General features: G+C 40.3%; 1 pseudogene across 1 annotated transcript in view; it reads right to left on the bottom strand.

Moving 5' to 3' along the window:
• The window catches only part of LOC309415712, a 61,110-nt pseudogene extending 46,352 nt beyond the window's left edge, over positions 1-14,758 (bottom strand). The window contains exons 1-6 of the transcript in view: positions 14,649-14,758; positions 14,477-14,516; positions 13,538-13,709; positions 9,086-9,192; positions 6,832-6,910; positions 6,194-6,317 (exon numbers count right to left, since the gene is read on the bottom strand). The product of the transcript in view is annotated as an uncharacterized misc_RNA (transcript). The remainder of the gene's footprint in view (positions 1-6,193; positions 6,318-6,831; positions 6,911-9,085; positions 9,193-13,537; positions 13,710-14,476; positions 14,517-14,648) is intronic.
• Between the last annotated feature and the right edge of the window lie 6,039 nt (positions 14,759-20,797).

Here is a 20,797-nt window from a genome sequence, read left to right as displayed (position 1 = left end):
TGAGTAGGTATTTGCTGTTTGGATCATGGAGTGAATATACTTCGTGAAGAAAGGGACATTTGCATTACAGATGGAAATACTGATATTAAAAGCCAGTTTACAGCTCAGCAGAAGAGTTTGTAGTTGTTTAGTGGTACCGGCAGGTGCTAAGCCGAGATGTGAATTAAATATGGATAGTGTTTATTTCTGTCACTGTTAGTTGGCTGACAGGCAATATACAACAAGTATAACCCTAAAATAAGTTTTTAATGTTAGACTACATGGGTATGATTGAATATTGCATTGTAAATCATATTGGTAATAGAAGAACTACATCTGTTAAATTATAGAGCTGAAATTTCATTTGCTATGTCACAATTTAATAGTAACTTGACCATGAAGCTAATTTTCAAAGTCACCACTCTGTAATATGTCATTAGAACCACTGAACCATAGAATCATAAAATAATTTAGGCCAGAAGGGACCCCCAGAGATTTTGTATTTCAACCTTCTTCTCAAAGCAGGACTAATCATACTAGGCTTCTTGTCCAGTAGAGCACTTGTCTCTACTTGTCCAGTAGAGTGTTGAGCACATCCAAGGATGGAGACTCAACAATCTCTGTGAGCAAACTATTCCAAACTATTTGCTCATTCATATGTTAAAAAAAAAAAAAAACCACTTTATATCCCTTGAGTTTTCTCTTCTCCAGGCTAAACAAACCCTGTTCTCTCACCATTTGTTAATATGTCGAGTGTTCCGGCCCCTGACTATCTTGGTGGCCTTCCACTGTTCCTAACTCTAGTACGTGAAAATCTGCAGCACAAAGTATTTCAAAATGTCACCATTCAAATAAAGAGATTATTAGGAAAATAATTACCTCAAATATTTTTTTTTTCTTCTTCAATTTGGATTCAACAGTCTCCTGTGCACTTGACTATGAGCACAGTGGAGAAACTTAGATAAATTGGCAAATAGCCTGTTTATCTTGAATTTGTTTTAGCAGTCCCTTTGAAACTACAGAGATCAGAAAGAAATGTAAAATTATTGGTAACAAGTACATCATATTTACAGCTGTGTATAGTTACACACATCCATTTTATGCTTCATTATGCAATAGTAGATACAGTTCAATGAAATAATTCACAGGAATGGAAGAAGTGAAAGAGATGCCAACCCTTCCTTCTGCTTTCCAGTTCACCTTGCTGAACTGGCTGTTACACTATTCCTCACCACTTCCAGAGAGACGTGGCAGCACAAACCAATGTACCCAGGATATTTCACATTGCACCTGCAATGCCTGTTGCTTAGGAACAATGAATTACCATATAAACTGAGCAACATTTTTTTACCAAAACCACATATTCCAGAGGAAATAAAGCTGAGAAAGATCTACAGAATAACTTGCTGATGTGGATTTTCTTTTTAAAACTAAATTTAATTTGGTTGCTGTTTCTACTTTACCATTTTTTTCTTTTTGATATATCCTAAAATCATGTTCGACCACATGATGCCAAGGCCTGTATCTTGAACAGACAGTCAGACTAACATAGAGTGAGATGCATAAACAGAGAACACTGTCCATGACAGCACCTGCTTTGCATGTGCCAGCATTGAATTTCCTCTGCCATGATGTTACGCTTTTCTAGGATGTAGACTCCTGATTACAACTCTCTGACATACATTTCTTATTCTGTCCTCCCTAATTTTACTATCCAGAAATCCAGACAACTATCTTCTCTTCAACTTTTAAGGTCACAAATTAATGTTTTAAGGATCAATGCCTGATAATATTGAAGGACTCCACTATTAAATAAATACGCTTTTCTATACTTTTTGGTCTCACAGCCAGTTTCCAGCAAACACAGATGTATTCATAGATCACTTAACAGATAAACAGCCCTGGAATGAACATCAGGTGGAACTCACTGTGCCAGGAAGAAATCTGGCTACTAGAAGGAGGCCTGCTGGACTGCAGGGAGTGAAGAAGGCTCACCGCTATGCATGCATTCCTGGGAAGTCTTAGACAGCGTAAAGAATTCACAGCTGGCACCTGGCTGCCCTGAATATCAAGCCACTTCCCTTTGGCAGAATAAAGATTTCTGTGCGGGATTCACTGGTGGCTTTTAAAGGTGTGCCCTGAAAGCTGCAGCACCGCCATGACTTGTTTTATCAACCATTTCCCTATTGTGGTCATTGCTGAAACTAGTACTGTCTGGCTCTGCCAAAAAGATAGGTGAGGTGAAGATTACGTTGAGACTCCTGGGTGCAAGTGTGGAACAGAAGATGAACATTTCTGTACTGTTAGGACTTGAGCAGCAGCTGTTTCAGTGCTCAAAAATACCAGCACTCATCAGCAGACCTTCCTACAGCTATGAGATAATCTGAGCAGCGTTTTGAAACAAAAGAAAGCAATATGTCCTAGGGAAGAGATACATCCCAGAGGGGCATAAGGATCCAGAAAAAACATCATGTATTTTGCTGATGAGTGCAATCACTGCTGTCACATTTTGGCAGCTGTCTATGTCTATAAGCAATACAAGCATATGGAAGTATAGAATGAATCCAGGGTAATTATAAAGTGATTGCACAGGAGGTGAATGTTCTCAAAAAGATAATACCCATGATGAGCACAGCAGTATCCTGATATGTTAGTGCTCCGCATTTTGATTAATCACTCAACACCTGAAATGTGAATTTACAAATGTTGACATGACATGCCTTTACAAATTGATAGCTGTATAGGTGAAAGTGAACATTCAGCCAATAAAGAACCAGGCTAAGAGGCTTAAAACTAACATAAGACCTCTAATGACTATAGGTACCTGAGACATGGTATTTCAGTAAGAAAATAATATTATTCTTGTTATTTCTGCATTCAGAATTATTACTTTGACCTCCCAGAGTTCTGCTCCACTGAGTCACTGGGTTTTTTTACTTTGGCATCAGGGTTTTCCTCAAACAGTTTGTCTCACAAATATATCAAAATCATCCCAGTAGTATTCAGTTTAATTTCGACCCACCAACCATGAGAAGCAGAAAGCAAAAGTCAGGCAGATAATGGTATACAATTTTGAGTGCCCCAGTGAAGAATAAATATTGGTTAAAAAGTATTTTGTACAGTATTTTTCTGCAGAGCACCATTTGAAGAAGGTCCAGCTGTCACGAATGAGGTGAACTACTTCCTATTAACTACAAGGCAAGTATGTTAAGTAAATTATCAAAGTCCAGGACTAATGAAAGCAAAAGAAAAAATAAACCACTGAAGAGATCCCCTGAATATTTTCAGTAAAATTGCACACGTTGGCATACAGATTTGGTCAGCAAGGTTCACTTGGTTTCCCTGATGCCTTGGAGGGAATTACACAGGACCAAGAGCCTGCTTGGAGTGATGTTTTAAAACCTACACAAATCAACAGTTTGAAATTGACAAATGCCTTTACTTGTGCTATAACCCTCCTTCTTGTGATTGAAGGACAGTAATTACAAGTAGAGTTATAGTCTACCCTCAGATGGTAAAATCAACAGGGAAGGGTTTCTCTGAAATGGAAACACAAAAACAGCAGGCAAAGGAAACAGCTTTTCCACTGTTTGTCTCAAAGAAGTGGAAGCTTCTGTTGGGTCCTCCTCCTCAACGAAGTGAGATGGTTTTGCCTCTGGTGACATGAAAGGACACCAAGAAACCACTACCAGCCAGTGCAATCACTCCTGTGTCACAATTTCCTTTGCAGGAACATTTAGGGAGGTACAATAACTAAAGTTGCAAGCACCTTTGACGAATTTCTACTGGCACTGAAAGAGTGGAACGTGCTACTTAAGACAGCCATTTCCAACCCTGAATGCACTTACTGTGGAGGGAAGCCTCATGAGTGCAAAATCTGAAATCAGATCTGGCCTAAGGAGACACAACTCATAACCCTTCATGTGACAGTTTTTTGAAATTTTTGATCTGGCTGAAACCAAGCTCACGATATGTGAAGTTAAGTCCTCAGAAAATGAGAAATTGTTGATATTTCTGTTAAATGTCATTTGGCCGCTGGTTTTATGATGGAAATTGGCAAGCTAGCAACAGAATCTGAATCTCTGCAGGCACAGGCAAGAGGTTTAATCATGTTTCTGCATCAGTGTTTTTTATACCCACTACATGCCTTTCAGGTAGTAAAGTGAATTAGTGTTTTGTTTACAAAATAAACCTGATGCTTTTATGAACACCACAGACCTTCAAATCAGATTAAGTCGATGAAGGATTTTGTGTAGTGCCTAAGCATGATTCCAAGAAAAACTGATGAAACACACAAGAAAATGTGGTAAAAATTAAGTAACAAAACTAATTCAGTAATTTGTTATATTTTCAGACTTTAAGTTAGTTCTCTCAATCTCTTTTGCATGCTTTTGTACTGCAAGAGGGCTTTTGGGTGTTTGTGTTCAAAATAAAATGGAAATAAGGCAAGTGTAATTGTGAAATTTCTGTCACTTTAGACAACATGCTAATGAGTTGCAGACATCAGTAAAGTGCTTAGTCTTGTGAGGCAGCCAACACATGCGTGACTATGAAGCTCCAATTTGCTTATGTATGAGTTCAACTTTGTGGACAACACTTTCAAGCACACAGATGCAGCAAATTTATGATGACACCGAGACTTAAAGCTGATATACATCATAATGAAAGCTCCTGTTTCTACGGTTTCCAACAATCTAGAAGCCATACATGGCCAGGATGGATATCTTGTGGCAATAGCATATTGCCATACAATTAAAGTCTGAGATTTAAGATTGGAGAGCCAGCCATACAGATTGCTTTTGAGAACTATTACCGTACATTGTGTAGCAGGGAGGAAAGTTTTACAGACAGGTGTTTCATTGTCACAGGTCAAACTGCTTACATGCAGAGCCAAATTACTCCACTGAGTGAATTCTATTCTACTATTAAAGAAAAGACTAACTTTCTCAAAGAATCAAACTTGTGAAACTTATGGATAGGTGTGTGTATTCACAGTCTACACAGTATTGCCATTTTCTGTGAAAAACTAAAACAAAAAAATCCATTACACTCAAGTAGGTCCCAATCTGTCAGTTAAGGGATGTCTAACAAGTTAAGTTTGCAATCCCTATTTCGTTCCTTCTGTGTTGTTCAAGAAGTTAAGAATGACAATGATCTGGTCATCACTGAGAATGATTTAAATAAGAAGGCAACTACAGTGTTGAGCTGGTCTAGCAGTAACATATGCCAAATGACAGGAATGACATACACAGGGATTCACACAGGTAAAGAGCATATGTATATCTATACTCAAAAACATCTTCAGCTTGAGTTGAAATACCCATATGTTCAAGCATGACATTTCTTACTATACATGGGGCTAGTTTATACAAATGCATGTTTGATGAGTTTAGTCTGGTGTTGGGTGTTGTCTCTTCTCCGAAGTAACTAGTGATAGAATGAGAGGAAATGGCCTCAAGGTGCACCAGGGGAGGTTTAGACTAGATATTAGGAAAAATTTCTTTGCCGAGAGAATGGTCAAGCATTGGCACAGGCTGCCCAGGGAGGTGGTGGAGTCACCATCTCTGGAAGTATTCAAAAAAATTATGGATGTGGCGCTTCAGGACATGGTTTAGGGGGCATGGTGGTGTTGGGTTGATGGTTGGACTTGATGATCTTGAAGGTCCTTTCCAACCTTAGTGATTCTGTGATTCTATGATTATGTCTGAATGAAATCATTTAACGACTGGATGGATTACATACCTCTATGTAAGCTTAGAATATTTAAAATTATTTAGTTAAAGGTAAAAAAAAGAAAAAGTAGCTGCAAGGTCACAATCTTTGATTACTCTACACAGTTATCCCACTTTGTTCATGCTGCAAGTCAGTGTCATACCAATGGGTACAAACTATCAAACTAAATGCAAACTATAAATAAAAACTGTACAGCTGCATCCAATAAAAATCTAACATTACGTTAACTGAAAAATAAAAAAATTGTAACTAAATCCATACAGTGCTGAGGTTATAACCAAACTTGGACATGGCCCATTACGTATGGTAATCTAATCACACATATACGGGGATAAACCCATTCTAATGGCAAGGTTATCCAGACCCAAGTCCCAGTAGTAGTGTGGCTATTTTTGCCATTCAAAACTGTTGGTAGACTCTATCTACAGAAATTAAACACCCTGTTATCCTGGGCAGGTTTGTGCAAGAAGAAACACCGTACCTTTTCTGTCAAAAACCCAGTAACGATGACTCTGGCATGCTTGTCAATAGTCATCAGTACTGTTATAATACATTTGTGTAATAATTTAGGAAGATTGATAAGAACAAGTCCAGCCAGTATTTCTCTTGAAATGAAGAAAAACATTATAAGGTCATTTTCTTACAGAGTGTATAATACAGCATTCTTAAGCTTATCCAAGTTTCAACACATGTAGTCAGCAAGAAACATTTGCTTAGTTCATGACTAAATAATAAAACTGACACATTTCCAATTATATCAGTAAAATTTACAGAGAATAGTAAAATAAAGCTGCTTGCAATATTAAAATATTTGGATTGGTTCTAAGTACAGAAAACTAAAAACTACACATTTAAATATAGTCCCTATAAAGGATATAATCTCTATAAGAAAAAGGAGAATAGAACTATTACTATGCAAAGGATAGTCTGTAATTTCCTTATGAGGAAGTAAAAATTATCCAGTGCTATAGGAGAACCATTAACCTTGAACATCTGAGCACTTTTTTCTGTTGCTCACACACTTTATTTTACTAGTCCTTCCCTGAAAAGGCTTGTATATAATTACATGTCCATAGTTGTGGCCTAAATGAAGCTTGCACTCCTGGTTTTGGGCAATACTTATTAGTGGCATTAACCACAGTCTCGAGCTTGGCATTGTCAAGACCCGTTCCTTTTAGCTTCCTTCTTGGAAGGCCAGCTAAGGGAGGAAAAATCTTTGGGTTTCAGTGGAGTAAACACAACTAGAGAAAAAGCATTTAAAGCATTTCCATCATATTCTTTAAAGTAACACACAAGATTAGTTAGCTCTGATTTATGTGAAAAAGGAGGTCAAATATTTGAAGACCTGCTACAGCCTTCCCTTTCCAAAACCCATATTAACTCTTGCCATCACCTAGAATCAAAGCAGCTCAACAACTTGAAAGTGCAACTAAGAATTTCCATAGTGGAGTAAACCCAGAGATATTCAGATATGTGGACATTAGTACAGCCTTTGACAGTGTCTCCCACAGCATTCTTCTAGAGAAGCTGGCAACTCACGGCTTAGACAGGTGTACTTTTCACTGGGTAAAGAACTGCCTGGATGTCTAAGCCCAGAGAGTTGTGGTGAATGGAGTTAAATCCAGTTGACAGCCAGTCACAAGTGGTGTTCCCCAGGGCTCAATTTTGGGACCAAATGATCTGGATGAAGGGATTGAGTGCTCCCTCAGTAAATTTGTAGATGACACCAAATTAGGCAGGAGTGTTGATCTGCTCGAGGGCAGCAAGGCTCTGCAGAGACATCTGGACAGGCTGGATCAATAGGCCAAGGTCAGTTGATGAGGTTTAACAAGGCCAAGTGCCGGGCCCTGCACTTCAGTCACAACAACCCCATGCAATACTACAGGCTTGGGGAGGAGTGGCTGGAGAGCTGCCCAGTGGAAAAGTTCCTGGGGTGCTGGTTGACAGCCAGCTGAACATGAGCCAGCTGTGTGCCCAGGTAGCCAAGAAGGCCAACAGCATCCTGGTCTGTATCAGAAATAGTGTGGCCCGCAGGAGTAGGAAAGTGATTGTGCCCCTGTACTCAGCATTGGTGAGGCCGCATCTCCAATACTGTGTTCAGTTTTGGGCCACTCACTACAAGAAAGACATTGAGCTGCTCGAGCATGTCCAGAGAAGGGCAACGAAGCTGGTGAGGGGTCTGGGGAAGAAGTCTTATGAGGAGTGGCTGAGGGAACTGGGGTTGTTTAGTCTGGAGAAGAGGAGGCTGAGGGGAGACCTTATCGCTCTCTACAACTGCTTGAAAGGGGGTTGTAGCATTGTGGGTGTCAGTCTCTTCTCCCAAGTAACAAGCGATAGGATGAGAGAAAACAGCCTCAAGTTGCACCGGGGGAGGTTTAGATTGGATATTAGGAAAAATTTCTTCACCGAGAGGGTGGTCAAACATTGGAACAGGCTGCCCAGGGAGGTGGTGGCGTTCACCGGAAGCGTTCAAAACACATATCAACCATTTCAGGATATGGTTTAGTTGACATGGTAGTGTTGGGTTGTTGGCTGAATTTGATGATCTTAAAGGTCTTTTCCAGCCTTAATGATTCTGTGAGTCTATGTGACTATCAGTGGGCTCACAACAAACGAGATCTATATTCTGATCCACTTAAATGGAAATCTGATTACTTTCTTTTTAAAATTAACCCAGAGCTGAAGCACAACACATTAAACATTTTAAAAGGTAGAAAAAGCTTATGAGCATCAATACATCAAAAACTTTTTTTTCAAATTCTTTCAAATCCTGTAAATGACCATGTTCATCTTCTGAACACTGAGTAAAATCACAACGCCACAAGCAGCGTGTGTCAGTCTGTATGAAAGAAGTACAAAAAGAAATACTGATCCATCTAAGAAAGTTTTGATACTGGGTTATTTGTATGGCTCAGTCCAGTTCTTCATTAAACTGCTACAAACCACCTCCTGAAAACAACATCCTTCAAACTACACTCCCTGACTCTACTGTGCAGATCCTCTCACACAGACATATTTTTCTGTTCAAGGAATCCTGCCCATACCTAATCTCCCTCTCTTGTTTCCTTGCATTTTTTAGCTGTTTTTTCCTAGTGCAAGAGCCTGATTCAAGGTACGTAAACAGAGCAACCATTATAATGACACGTATGAAGGATGCCATACAAAAATATAAGGTTAGTATGTTGCAAGCAATGTATACCTTTAAATTCAATTGCTGGTGTGCTTAAAACATCTGTGTAAGTTCTTGAAGGATCAAAAAATAAGTTCACAAATTTAAAGCAAAAGGTTGCACAGAAAAAAAAGTCAGGTCTTACCTGAGACATGAACAGGTGTCCATGAACAAATCAGTCCCTTCTTGTTCTGGTCTGATAACCAGCAAAAGCACTATTTGTCAGGTATGCAGCAGAAGTGTGCATCACTTCTTCCACTTCAATGAGCCAGTCTTCTACGTTTCCTCAGGCACCTAGTCCTTTGCCTAAGCTAACTTAAAATTTATTTCCAAGTTAGTTATAAAGAGACATATTTCTGCATATTTAATACCTTGCAAATGTTGTGGCAACTGACTCCAAGGGGCAAAAGGATTCTTGCTTATGAACTGGCAGGCCTCATAAAGAGGGCTTTAAACTAGATTTGAAGCGGGGAGGGGATAAAACCAGGCTCACTAGAGTTGAGCCTAGGGGCGGCGTGTCAGAGTTGAAATCAATAGCCCAACTCAAGTGCACCGATGCACGCAGCATGGGCACCAAACAGGAGGAGCTGGAAGCCACTGTGCAGCGGGACAGCTATGATGTAGTTGCCATCACAGAAACATGGTGGGATGCTTCTCATGACTGGAGTGCTGCAATGGATGGCTATAAGCTCTTCCGAAGGGATAGGCAGGGAAGGAGAGGTGGTGGGGTGGCTCTGTATGTTAGGGAGAGTTTTGATTGCATAGAAATCAATGACTCTGAAGACCAAGTAGAGTGCTTATGCGTAAGGATGAGGGGAAAGGCCAATGAGGCAGGTATCTTGCTAGGAGTCTGTTACAGACCACCCAACCAAGACGAAGAGACAGATGAGACATTCTATAAGCGACTGGCAGAAGTCTCACATTCACTGGCCCTTGTTCTTGTGGGGGACTTCAATCTACCGGACATCTGCTGGAAGTATAACATGGCAGAGAGGAAACAATCTGGGAGGTTCCTGGAGTGTGTAGAGGATAACTTCCTGACACAGCTGGTAAGGGAGCCCACCAGGGGAGGTGCCTTGCTTGACCTGCTGTTTACAAACAGAGAAGGACTGGTGAGAGATGTGGTGGTTGGAGGCCATCTTTGGCTTAGTGACCACGACATGATAGAATTCTAAGTTGTGAGTGAAGTAAGGAGAGGGGTCAGCAAAACTGCTACCATGGACTTCTGGAGGGCAGACTTTGGCCTGTTCAGGTCACTGGTTCAGAGAGTCCCTTGGGAGACAGTCCTGAAAGACAAAGGGGTTCAGGAAGGCTGGACAGTCTTCAAGAAGGAAATCTTAAAGGCACAGGAGCAGGTGGTCCCCATGTGCTGTAAGAAGAGCTGGTGGGGAAGGTGACCGGCCTGGCTGAACAGGGAGATTTTGCTGGGACTCGAGGAAAAGAGGAGAGTTTATCACCTCTGGAAGAAGGGGAAAGCAACTCACGAAGAGTACAAGGATCTTGTTAGGTCAAGCAGGGACAAAATTAGAAAGGCAAAAGCCCAGCTAGAGCTCAGTCTGGCCGCAGTTGTAAAGGATAACAAAAAATGCTTCTACAAATATATTAACAACAAAAAGAGAGGCAAGGAGAATCTCCATCCCTTACTGGATATGGCAAGAAACATTGCCTCCAAGGATGAGGACAAGGTTGAAGTACTTAATGCCTTCTTTGCCTCAGTCTTTCATAGCCAGTCCAGGTATCCTCAGGGTATTCAGCCCTGTGAGCCGGAAGATGGGGATGGAGAGCACAATAACCTGCCCATAATCCAGGAGGAAGCAGTTAAGGACCTGTGAAGCCACCTGGACACCCACAAGTCTATGGGACCCGAGAGTACTGAGAGAGCTGGCGGAGGAGCTTGCCAAGCCAGTCTCCATCATTTATCAGCAGTCCTGGTTAACAAGGGAGGTCCCAGATGACTGGAGGCTTGCCAGTGTGACACCTGTCTACAAGAAAGGCTGGAAGGAGGATCAGGCCTGTAAGCCTGACCTCCGTACCGGGGAAGGTCATGGAGCTGTTCGTCTTGAGAGTGCTCACAGGGCATCTGCAGGACAACCAAGGGATCAGGCCCAGCCAGCACAGGTTCATGAAAGGCAGGTCCTGCTTGACCAACCTGATCTCCTTCTATGACCAGGTGACCCGCCTAGTGGGTGAGGGAAATGCTGTGGATGTTGTCTACCTGGACTTTAGTAAAGCCTTTGACAGCATCTCCTACAGCATTCTCCTGGAGAAACTGGTGGCTTGTGGCTTGGACGGGTATACTCTTTGCTGGGTGAGGAACTGGCTGGATGGCCAAGCCCAGAGAGTTGTGGTGAATGGCGTTAAATCCGGCTGGCGGCCGGTCACAAGCGGTGTTCCCCAGGGCTCGGTTCTGGGGCCGGTCTTATTCAATATCTTTATCGATGATCTGGATGAGGGGATCGAGTGCTCCCTCAGTAAGTTTGCACATGACACCAAGTTGGGTGGGAGTGTTGATCTGCTGGAGGGTAGGAGGCCTCTGCAGAGGGATCTGGACAGGCTGGATCGATGGGCAGAGGCCAACTGTATGAGGTTTAATAAGGCCAAGTGCTGGGCCCTGCACTTCGGCCACAACAACCCCATGCAACGCTACAGGCTCGGGGAGGAGTGGCTGGAGAGCTGCCTGGCGGAAAAGGACCTGGGGGTGCTGGTTGACAGCCGTCTGAACATGAGCCGGCAGTGTGCCCAGGTGGCCAAGAAGGCCAACAGCATCCTGGCCTGTATCAGAAATAGTGTGGCCAGCAGGGGTAGGGAAGTGATTGTGCCCCTGTACTCGGCACTGGTGAGGCCGCACCTTGAATACTGTGTTCAGTTTTGGGCCACTCACTACAAGAAGGATGCTGAGGTGCTGGATCGTGTCCAAAGAAGGGCAACAAAGCTGGTGAAGGGTCTGGAGAACAAGTCTTATGAGGAGTGGCTGAGGGAACTGGGGTTGTTTAGTCTGGAGAAGAAGAGGCTGAGGGGAGACCTTATCGCTCTCTACAACTACCTGAAAGGATGTTGTGGTGATGAGGGTGTTGGTCTCTTCTCCCAAGTAACCAGCGATAGGACGAGAGGAAACGGCGTCAAGTTACGCCAGGGGAGGTTTAGATTGGATATTAGGAAAAATTTCTTCACTAAGAAGGTGGTCAAACATTGGAACAGGCTGCTCAGAGAGGTGGTGGAGTCACCATCTCTGGAAGTGTTCAAAACACGTGTGGATGTGGCGCTTCAGGACATGGTTTAGGGAACATGGTGGCACTGGATTAATGGTTGGACTTGATGATCTTGAAGGTCCTTTCCAACCTTAGTGATTCTGTGATTCTGTGATTCTGTGATTCACTAAAAATAAAGAGTATTAACAACAAAGTGAAATATATTGGACTTCACTAACAAAAAATGGTATTCCAAGAAGGCCATACTGGCTTAAAGACAGAATGCTCCAGTGATGATCTGGAAGTTTGTATTTTACACATTTCTGATAGTTTGTCTGTAACTTTCCTTTGTGATACAATACATGAAGACAGTTTTTATTCTGTTAATGGTAAAAAATTGACATATTAAAAAGGAAACAATTTACATTTTTTTGTTTTTTTTTAACCTCAGGTGACACCATTTCTAAAATATAATTCATGTAAACTTTCTCCTGTTTTCTACAGTGTGTAGGGCAAATACCAGCAATTGAATGTGGCCTACTTGGGGGTTAGGAGTTTCAGCCAAAATTTGCAGAGTTCAACATTTGGTTAAAAATAATATGTTTGGTAAATGACAATAATAATAAAATTCAGATAAAAAGTCTAGTAAGATAGAACATTCTCATACTGTTTTAAAACGCCACATTTGGACTAAAATTCAAAATATAATTGTGCTAAATACTGTATTTATGAAGTATTGACAAACTGCAAATATTGTCTAACACTGAATCACAGTAAGAGGTAAAATGCATGGCATTTTCCATCTACTGCTGTCAATCAGCAGATCACATCCATTCTTTTGTGTGATTTTTCACTAGCCTGGAGAAAATAACTCTCTCGCATTCCATATGACCTTCTACCAACTGCTACAAAAGCCAGTTTGGGAATCCCCAAATAGTCCAGAAGATACTGAGAGGAAATCAAGGAAAATTCAAGGGAAACTCAATTTCACATTCCTGATATCATACATCAACTCACTATAATCTGAAGGAGCACTGTAAGCACAGGAAGGATGTCATAAATAGACAGTGCAGAAAGAAAAAGTGATAGGAATGGGTATAAGGCAAGAAAGAGAGGAGGCCTTAATATAATGTTGTCATGCAGTAGCAACCAGAAGGAAGCAGAAAAAAATCAAAATACCATTAGGAAAAGGAATGGTATCATGAGACGGATGAAGTATAGCAAGTCAAATTTTAAAAATAAAGTAACAAAAAAGATAATTGGAAACATGTGGTAACTAAATGCAAGCAACAATGAACAGGGTACAACCCCTATTCCCAGTTGCAAAAAGAACTGTCACAAAGAAAATGCTCTGTGGATTTTTCATCTCTGATTAGCTTAGCCTGAAAGCTTGTAGGTTTTGAGCAGAGATAAACACAGTCTACAATATGTAATGCATCTATTTGTATGTCATGCTATTATTTTATACCAGGCTGAATAGCAGCATGGAGAGCATTTGCTAGATGATTTAACTGTTGTCATTATTTCCTTACAAGACTTATCCATGTGTAAGAACATTCTGCTTTTCCAGGAAGATGTCTTTGAATACCAGGAGCATTAAAAATACTTTGTAAGTAGAGCAAAATTTTCTGACCCTTTCTCTACCACTCTTCCTGAAGAAGGATAAAAAAAGAGAAAAAAATTGGCAATTATTTCCCAGGCTTCAGTCTTACAAAGAAGATAACTGAAAACAACCTAATTTTTGTATTTCTACTGGTAAGCTCAAGTTCTATGCAGTAATTCTGACAGCTGGATAACTAACTGGTGGGAGGCTTTATAGTTTAAAAATAAGTATTTGCATTTTTCTACATTAAAATAATACGTTTCAATATTTATTCTGTTACAGTTATTTCCAATTGAAGCAAAGGTTGTTGCAAAATTCAGATTCACAAAATTGTTTTATTATTCCCAAGACAAAGTCTTTGTATGCTGTCCTGTTTGAAGAATTTTCTTGCAGAGCAGAATATTCTTCTACCTCCAGACATCTCACTTCACCACTCTCCTATAAATGTCATGCGTTCAAACCACTTTCCAAGAATCCTACATTTGAGAAGCATCTGTACCATGAAGTACTTAGGTCTTCAAAATATAAAGTATTTCTTACAATCCAGATCTAAACTATTTGTGCATTAAGACACTGCATACTTAAAATACTGTATCTAATTAAGCAGGTAAATCTACCTATCAATTCCAGCATTTGAAAGGACAACTTAATAGTATTTCTGTGCCTCTACAATCAGCACATATGAAAAGTTTCCAGAGTCATTTGCTTGCCAGGTAAGGAACCTTCTTAAGATAAAATTTAACCATAAATAATCCCATCATTATTTCATATAAAGTCAATGACATGCTGTAAAGGATGATTCACTTTCCCCAGATGAATGGGTTTCTCATGATGTACAGCCCAGCTGTAAAATCATATCAGAGAAGACAGGAGTATTCTCTTTTCAGACATCTCAATACAGTTGATTTTATGAACTGAAATGAACGCAACAGTACAAAACACTTTTTTTTTCTTTTCTTAGTAATTTGTTACTCACCAGTGATTGAAAAATAGGAAGATTTCATCCTGCCATTGATCTACGTGTGCGTTAAGAGGACCCATATATTTTGAGGAAGCTATAGTTGCTAATCTTAGTAGTGCTGTCATCAACTAACCTTGAGGAAGCAGTAAACAGTTCTCAATTTCATTCCAAGATCCTCAGCTTTTTGCAGGAATCAACAAGGAGAAACACCAGATCTGCTTCCAGGCTTTTGAATTACGCTACCCAAATGGAAAGAAATGCCTACAGGTTGCCTGTGTCAGGGTCAGGCTGTACAGGACCAAACTCAGCTTTCTCAGACGGGGCTCTGAACCAGAAAACTGCTGTTTCTTCCTCTTAGTACAACATACCACGCAAGTCACTGTGTTTCTGTTTAACTGAGAAAAATGTGATATTGTGATAAACACCATAACTGTTAATGAAACAGTGGGACAACTATAAAAGTAAGTTTTGCCTTAAGAAAATATTTTGTCATCATATGATTATGAGGAACCTGACACATTTAAATTCTGTATGTGACATTTTTCGTATAACAGAATTTTTGTTAACATGTGTTGTTCCTAGACTATGCTAGCATGTTATAATTACTGCTGTTACTTAAATCTGTTCTACTCCGAATGAAACTTTTAAGTAAAAGCACTTACATACTTGAATATTGTCTGTGGCACCACAGATAAACACATCTCTAGAGTGATGGTGAGGGTGAACTATTGTTTATTAGTTCAGTTGCTTCCCAAGAGAATGATCCACCTAGTTGAGAAAATTATGAGATCTCTAAATCTAGTTATAATCTTGAAATGTTTAGGTTTTACAAATTATTTATAAGTAACAAAATCTTTTGATGATTAAAACACTCACTCCCTTTTTATCTCAACTGACACTAAAAAGATTGTTATTTTTTCTATTTTTTTTGACAGAACACACAATGGAAAATTACAGCTACATTTGTTCTCTTTAGCTGAGTAAGCACCACATCATTTTCTCATTTGCAAAGCAAAAAAATTGCATGTGTCTGGTTTTTGTCCTCTTGCAATAACATCAATTCACACAGGAATTTCCTGGTCCAAAACAGAACTATGACTTAGACTTAGAGGTATTGTAGGTGTTCTGCTGCTCTAGCAAGTGCAAAAAACAACAACAAAAAAGCTTTAATTAGTAACTGCTAATTAGACTAACACTGTGCAATGACAGATTGAATCTGGACTGTAATAGCAGTCTCTGTAAATTTCCCTTGTAACAGCTTTGGGTACAACAACAGAAAGTGGCTTTTTGCTTCCTTTTTGTTCAGCTATAATAATCACAATATCAATGTAGTATTAATATTTTATGATCAAAAACTGTGAAAATCACCAAGATCCAAACCAAAGATCTCTCTGCTAAAAGTACCTTTTTGAGAACTGACTCCAGAGAAGCTTTGCCAGGTGCTTCCCCGAAAACATTCCTGTATTTACTAGAGCAAATTTGAAAGCATTAAGCTGAACAAGTCAAGCTAAGAATAGCGAATTTTTCCCTATCAGTCAATACAGCATGAACTACTTGTCCAAAACTTCACAACTACTTGGTTTCCAAAAAGGGATTTCTCATATCTCTAATAACTGGCAGGTCAAGTGTAAAACGACAGATATAGTACAGCTTTGCTTATAGCCTTGACCGCCTAAAAAACTCAGCCCTTTCAAAAGGCATTGAGAACTGAAAGTAGTTCTGATTTTAAAAGACTGTTTTCTGGGGGAAAACTGAGCAAGGTGTTGCTGGAGGTTTTTTGGTGTTGTTTTTGTTTGTTATGTGTAGATGGTTTTGGGTCTTTTGCTTGTTGGTTTCTTTTACATTTTGGAGATAATTTGCTTTCAAAATGTGACAAGCTGGCAAGATTTCTGCTCTCCACAATTAATTCTCCATAAACAAACAGACAGCAAACATATTAAAAGACTATGCATGTTAGTATATTGTAAAATACACATTATCTTAAACATTCAAATTTCTATTTTCAGTTTTACTTTTCTTGCATCTTTTCCTCCCTTGCTTTGAGCTGTGGCACTATGTTATAATACAGGCTTGCCAATCTGACCTCGGTGCTGGGGAAGGTTATAGAGAGGATCATCTTGAGTGCCACCCCACAGCATGTACAGGACACCCAGGGGATCGAGCCCAGCCAGCACAGTTTTATGAAAGGCAGGTCCTATTTGACCAACCTGATCTCCTTCTGTGACAAGATGACTGGCTTAGTGGGTGAGGGGAAGGCTGTGGATGTTGTTTACCAGCACTTTAGTAAAGACTTTGGCACCATTTCCCACACAATTCTTCTGGATAAAGTGGCTGCTTCTGGCTTGGATGGGTATACTCTTCACTGGGTAAAAAGCTGGCTGGCTGCTTGGCCCAAGTAGTTGTGGTGAACGGAGTTAAAGCCAGTTGGCAGCCACGTACAAGTGATGTTACCCGGGGCTCAGTTTTGAAGCCGGTCTTATTTAATATCTTTATTGATTATCTGGATGAGGGGATTGAGTGCTCCCTCAGTAAGTCTGCAGATGACACCAAGTTGGGCAGGAGTGTTGGTCTACCTGTGGGCAGCAAGGCTCTGCAAAGGGGTGTGGACAGGATGGATTGGTGGGCTGAGGCCAATTGTATGAGGTTCAAGACCAAGTGCCATGTCCTGCACTGAGGTCATAACAACTCCATGCAATGCTACAGGCTTGTGGAAGAGTGGCTGGAAAGCTGCCCTGTAGAACAGGACCTGGGGGTGTTGGTTGACAGCTGGCTGAAGATGAGCCAGCAGAGTGCACAAGTGGCCAAGAAGGTCAACAGCATCCTGGCCTGTATCAGAAATAGTGTGGCCAGCAGGAGTAGGGAAGTGATTGTGCCCATGTACTCAGCACTGGTGAGGCCGCATCTCCAATACTGTGTTCAGTCACAAGAAAGACATTGAGTTGCTGGAGCATGTCCAGAGAAGGGCAATGAAGCTGGTGAGGGTTCTGGAAAATAAGTCTTAAGAAGAATGGCTGAGGGAACTGGGGTTGTTTACTCTGGAGAAGAGGAGGCTGAGGGGAGACCTTATCGCTCTCTACAACTACCTGAAAGGAGATTGTAGTGAGGTGGGTTCAGTCTCTTCACCCAGCTAACAACCAATAGGATGAGAGGAAATGGCCTCAAGTTGTGCTAGGGGAGGTTTAGATTGTATATTAGGAAAAATCTTTTCACCATAAGGGTTATCAAGCACTGGAACAGGCTGCCCAGGGAAGTGGTGGAGTCACCATGCCTGGAGGTATTTAAAAGACATGTAGACATGGTACTTAGGGACATGGTTTAGTGGTGGACTTGGTAATGGTAGGTTTGCTGTCGGACTCAGTGCTCTTAAGGATCTTTTCCAACCCAGATGATTCTATGATTCTATTAGGTAGCAACCCTGTTTGGCACTCTATTAGGTGATGTGAGTCTAGCTGATTCACAAATCTGACATATTCAGAAGCTGGGGAATTTAGTTGTTTTGTATCCAAGCTTTCAAATTTACACTCTAGCAAATCAAACACATACACAAATGTATTCATTAATGATCACAGAATAAGAATTTTCCACCTTAATCCACTTCAAATGGAAACTTTATTCATCAGGAAACAATAGAAATCAATGCAATTATTCACAAAGTAATGTGTGACTTCCCTGAAGGAGAATACCAAACGTTGACATAAAGTGAATACAATATTTATACTTCTGAGCAAGAGCATGTAATTCCTGTGCCTTCAAACGTTTTTGTTTGAATATTGTATGTAACAACCAAATTAAATCATGCATTTTTTGAGAAGCGTCAGAACCAGTGCATGTTAAAGTAAATTATTATAGATTAAAAATTGAAAACTACAAGTTGTTCAATGACACACTACAATAGAAAAGGACAGACATTCTTGAGCTGCTGAATTGCATAAACAAATGAAACTTCTGAGAGATTGTAGGCAAAGCCTCTTTCTTTTGTTTCTTCAGTCAGAATTTATGGAAACACAGCTTTTATGTCTACAAGAAAGCACAGATGAGAAGAGGTTTCAAAAAACTCCAAGTCCCAGGACTACCTTTTTCATCTACTAGGTGCATGCTTAGTCAAGAAGTTTGTATGCCATACAGGGCAAGTTTAGTTAGAAATTGATAACTACAAGTAAACACACAGTTACATCAACTATCCCATACAACTGGATGACAAGTATCTTAGACTACAGAGATGTTAAATAACTTTGAGCTCTCCTGAAAGACAGCTCACTGTGAGGAAGGTTCACTGTACCATTAGAAATCTACTTCACTATGATAGTGCAAAAATGCATCATCTATCTGATATTTGATCTCAGAAAAATGGAGAGATGTTGGGTATTTCAGGTGGATACAGCTGCAGCAAGTGATGGGGAATTTGTCTCACAGTCATTAATGAAAAAAGGGCTGGGAGATGAAAGACTATGGGCTTCTCCACACTGCAGCTAGAAGAGAACATCCCATATGCAGGGAGATGGAGTGGTCGGTCCCAAAACTTTAAAGTGAAGGCAGTTCCTATTTTTACGGAAAAAGGGATAGTAACACAAAAATGAAGAATTATTACAACTATTGAGACTTCATAAGCTGTCCCGTCATAGTAATACATTGCTGTGGTGTAATATTACCAGAGATCTTACTTGAAAAGAAGGGCCTTATTGTGGTAGGGATAAATACAAGGTGGTGACCAAACAGACACTAACAGTATTTGTAAGTAGCCAGAAATGCCATTGCAGAGTAAAACAAGCACAGTAACTGCAAAATGGATAATATTATTTGGGTTAATTTAAAAGATAGGGAATAGTGTTTCTTTAGAAACCTGTGCAATCTATCCGCAAAACACACTGCTGTAGAAGCTTGGTCTGCCAAAATACACAATGGGACAAAAGGGAGCCAGAAGGTATTGTAAATGGAACATCTCTTTGGAATACAAGCGAAAGAAAGATAACCTTAGGAAAGTGAATCAAACCCTACAATTTTGTGCATATATCCCCCTACCCAATGAGTATGAAGCACTGAAGTACCAAGAAACACCAGACTGACACACTGAATTTATAATCTAAATAAATGGAATAAATATTACTTCTCTGTTGCACTCAATTTACAGCAACCTATATGTGCATCTCAAAGTTTTATATGGGGATGAATACAGTTTAATGTTTTTATTAATGACTAGGATGATGGGATAGTCCATCCAGTTTGTAGATGGCAGCTAACTGTAAGGGAGGTACCTGATACATTGGAAGGCACAGCTGCATTTCAGAGAGATCTCAACAGGCTGGACAGATGGAATGACAGCAATCTCTGAAGTGCAACAAATGCAAATGATAAATCCTGCACGTGCAACAGAATACCTCATGCAAAAGGACTGGCTGTACACTGAGTTGTTAAAAAGAATATCTGCAGAAAAGAATCTAGGGGTCTTGGTAGACAACAAGTTGTGCACAAGTCAGCAATGTGCCCTTTCAGCAGTAAAAATTAACTGCATACTGGGCTGTGTTAGAAAAGAAAGAGAGCAGGCAGCCGTGCAAGAGAATTGATTCTTCTGCTCTATTAATGTTTGCAAGACCTCATCTGTATGACTATTTCCAGTTTGGGGATCCTCAATACAAGACAAATTTTACATATCGGAGATAGTCCATTAGTGGCCAACAGCATGCTGGGGCTGGAGCACTCATGACACATGAGGAAAAGTTGAAAGAACTGGGTTTGTTCAGCCTGGAGAAGAAAAAGCAAAAAGGAGATCTTTTAACTCTCTTCAGCTGCATAATGGGAAAGTATTGAATCTTACTGCAGAGGGGCATGGCAGAAGGACAACGATAAGATGCACAACTGCAAAAAAGAAAATTACAATTAAAGCTTAGAAAAAATCTTTCATGGCCAGCACAGACAAACATTGCAATAGTGCACCAGAGAAGCTGTGGACCTCCATCCCTCAAAATATGCAAAACTTGGAGAGATCCCAAAGCAACCTTATCCACCTTCAAATCTGGCTCTTCTTGGAGTGGGCAGTTGGACCCCCACAGAGTAACCTCCATTACTCAGGCCTAAATTATTCTATGGTATTAACCATGCTTTACAAACATCAGTTAGCTCAGAGAGAATTCTAAGCAGTATAATCTGGAAAGGTAACCTCTATTTGT

This window comes from Phaethon aethereus, assembly GCF_964289735.1.
Source record: "Phaethon aethereus genome assembly, chromosome: Z".
Taxonomy (NCBI): Eukaryota; Metazoa; Chordata; class Aves; order Phaethontiformes; family Phaethontidae; genus Phaethon; species Phaethon aethereus.
The sequence above is the reverse complement of the archived record's forward strand: the minus strand, read 5'-3'. Positions and strand labels throughout refer to the sequence as shown.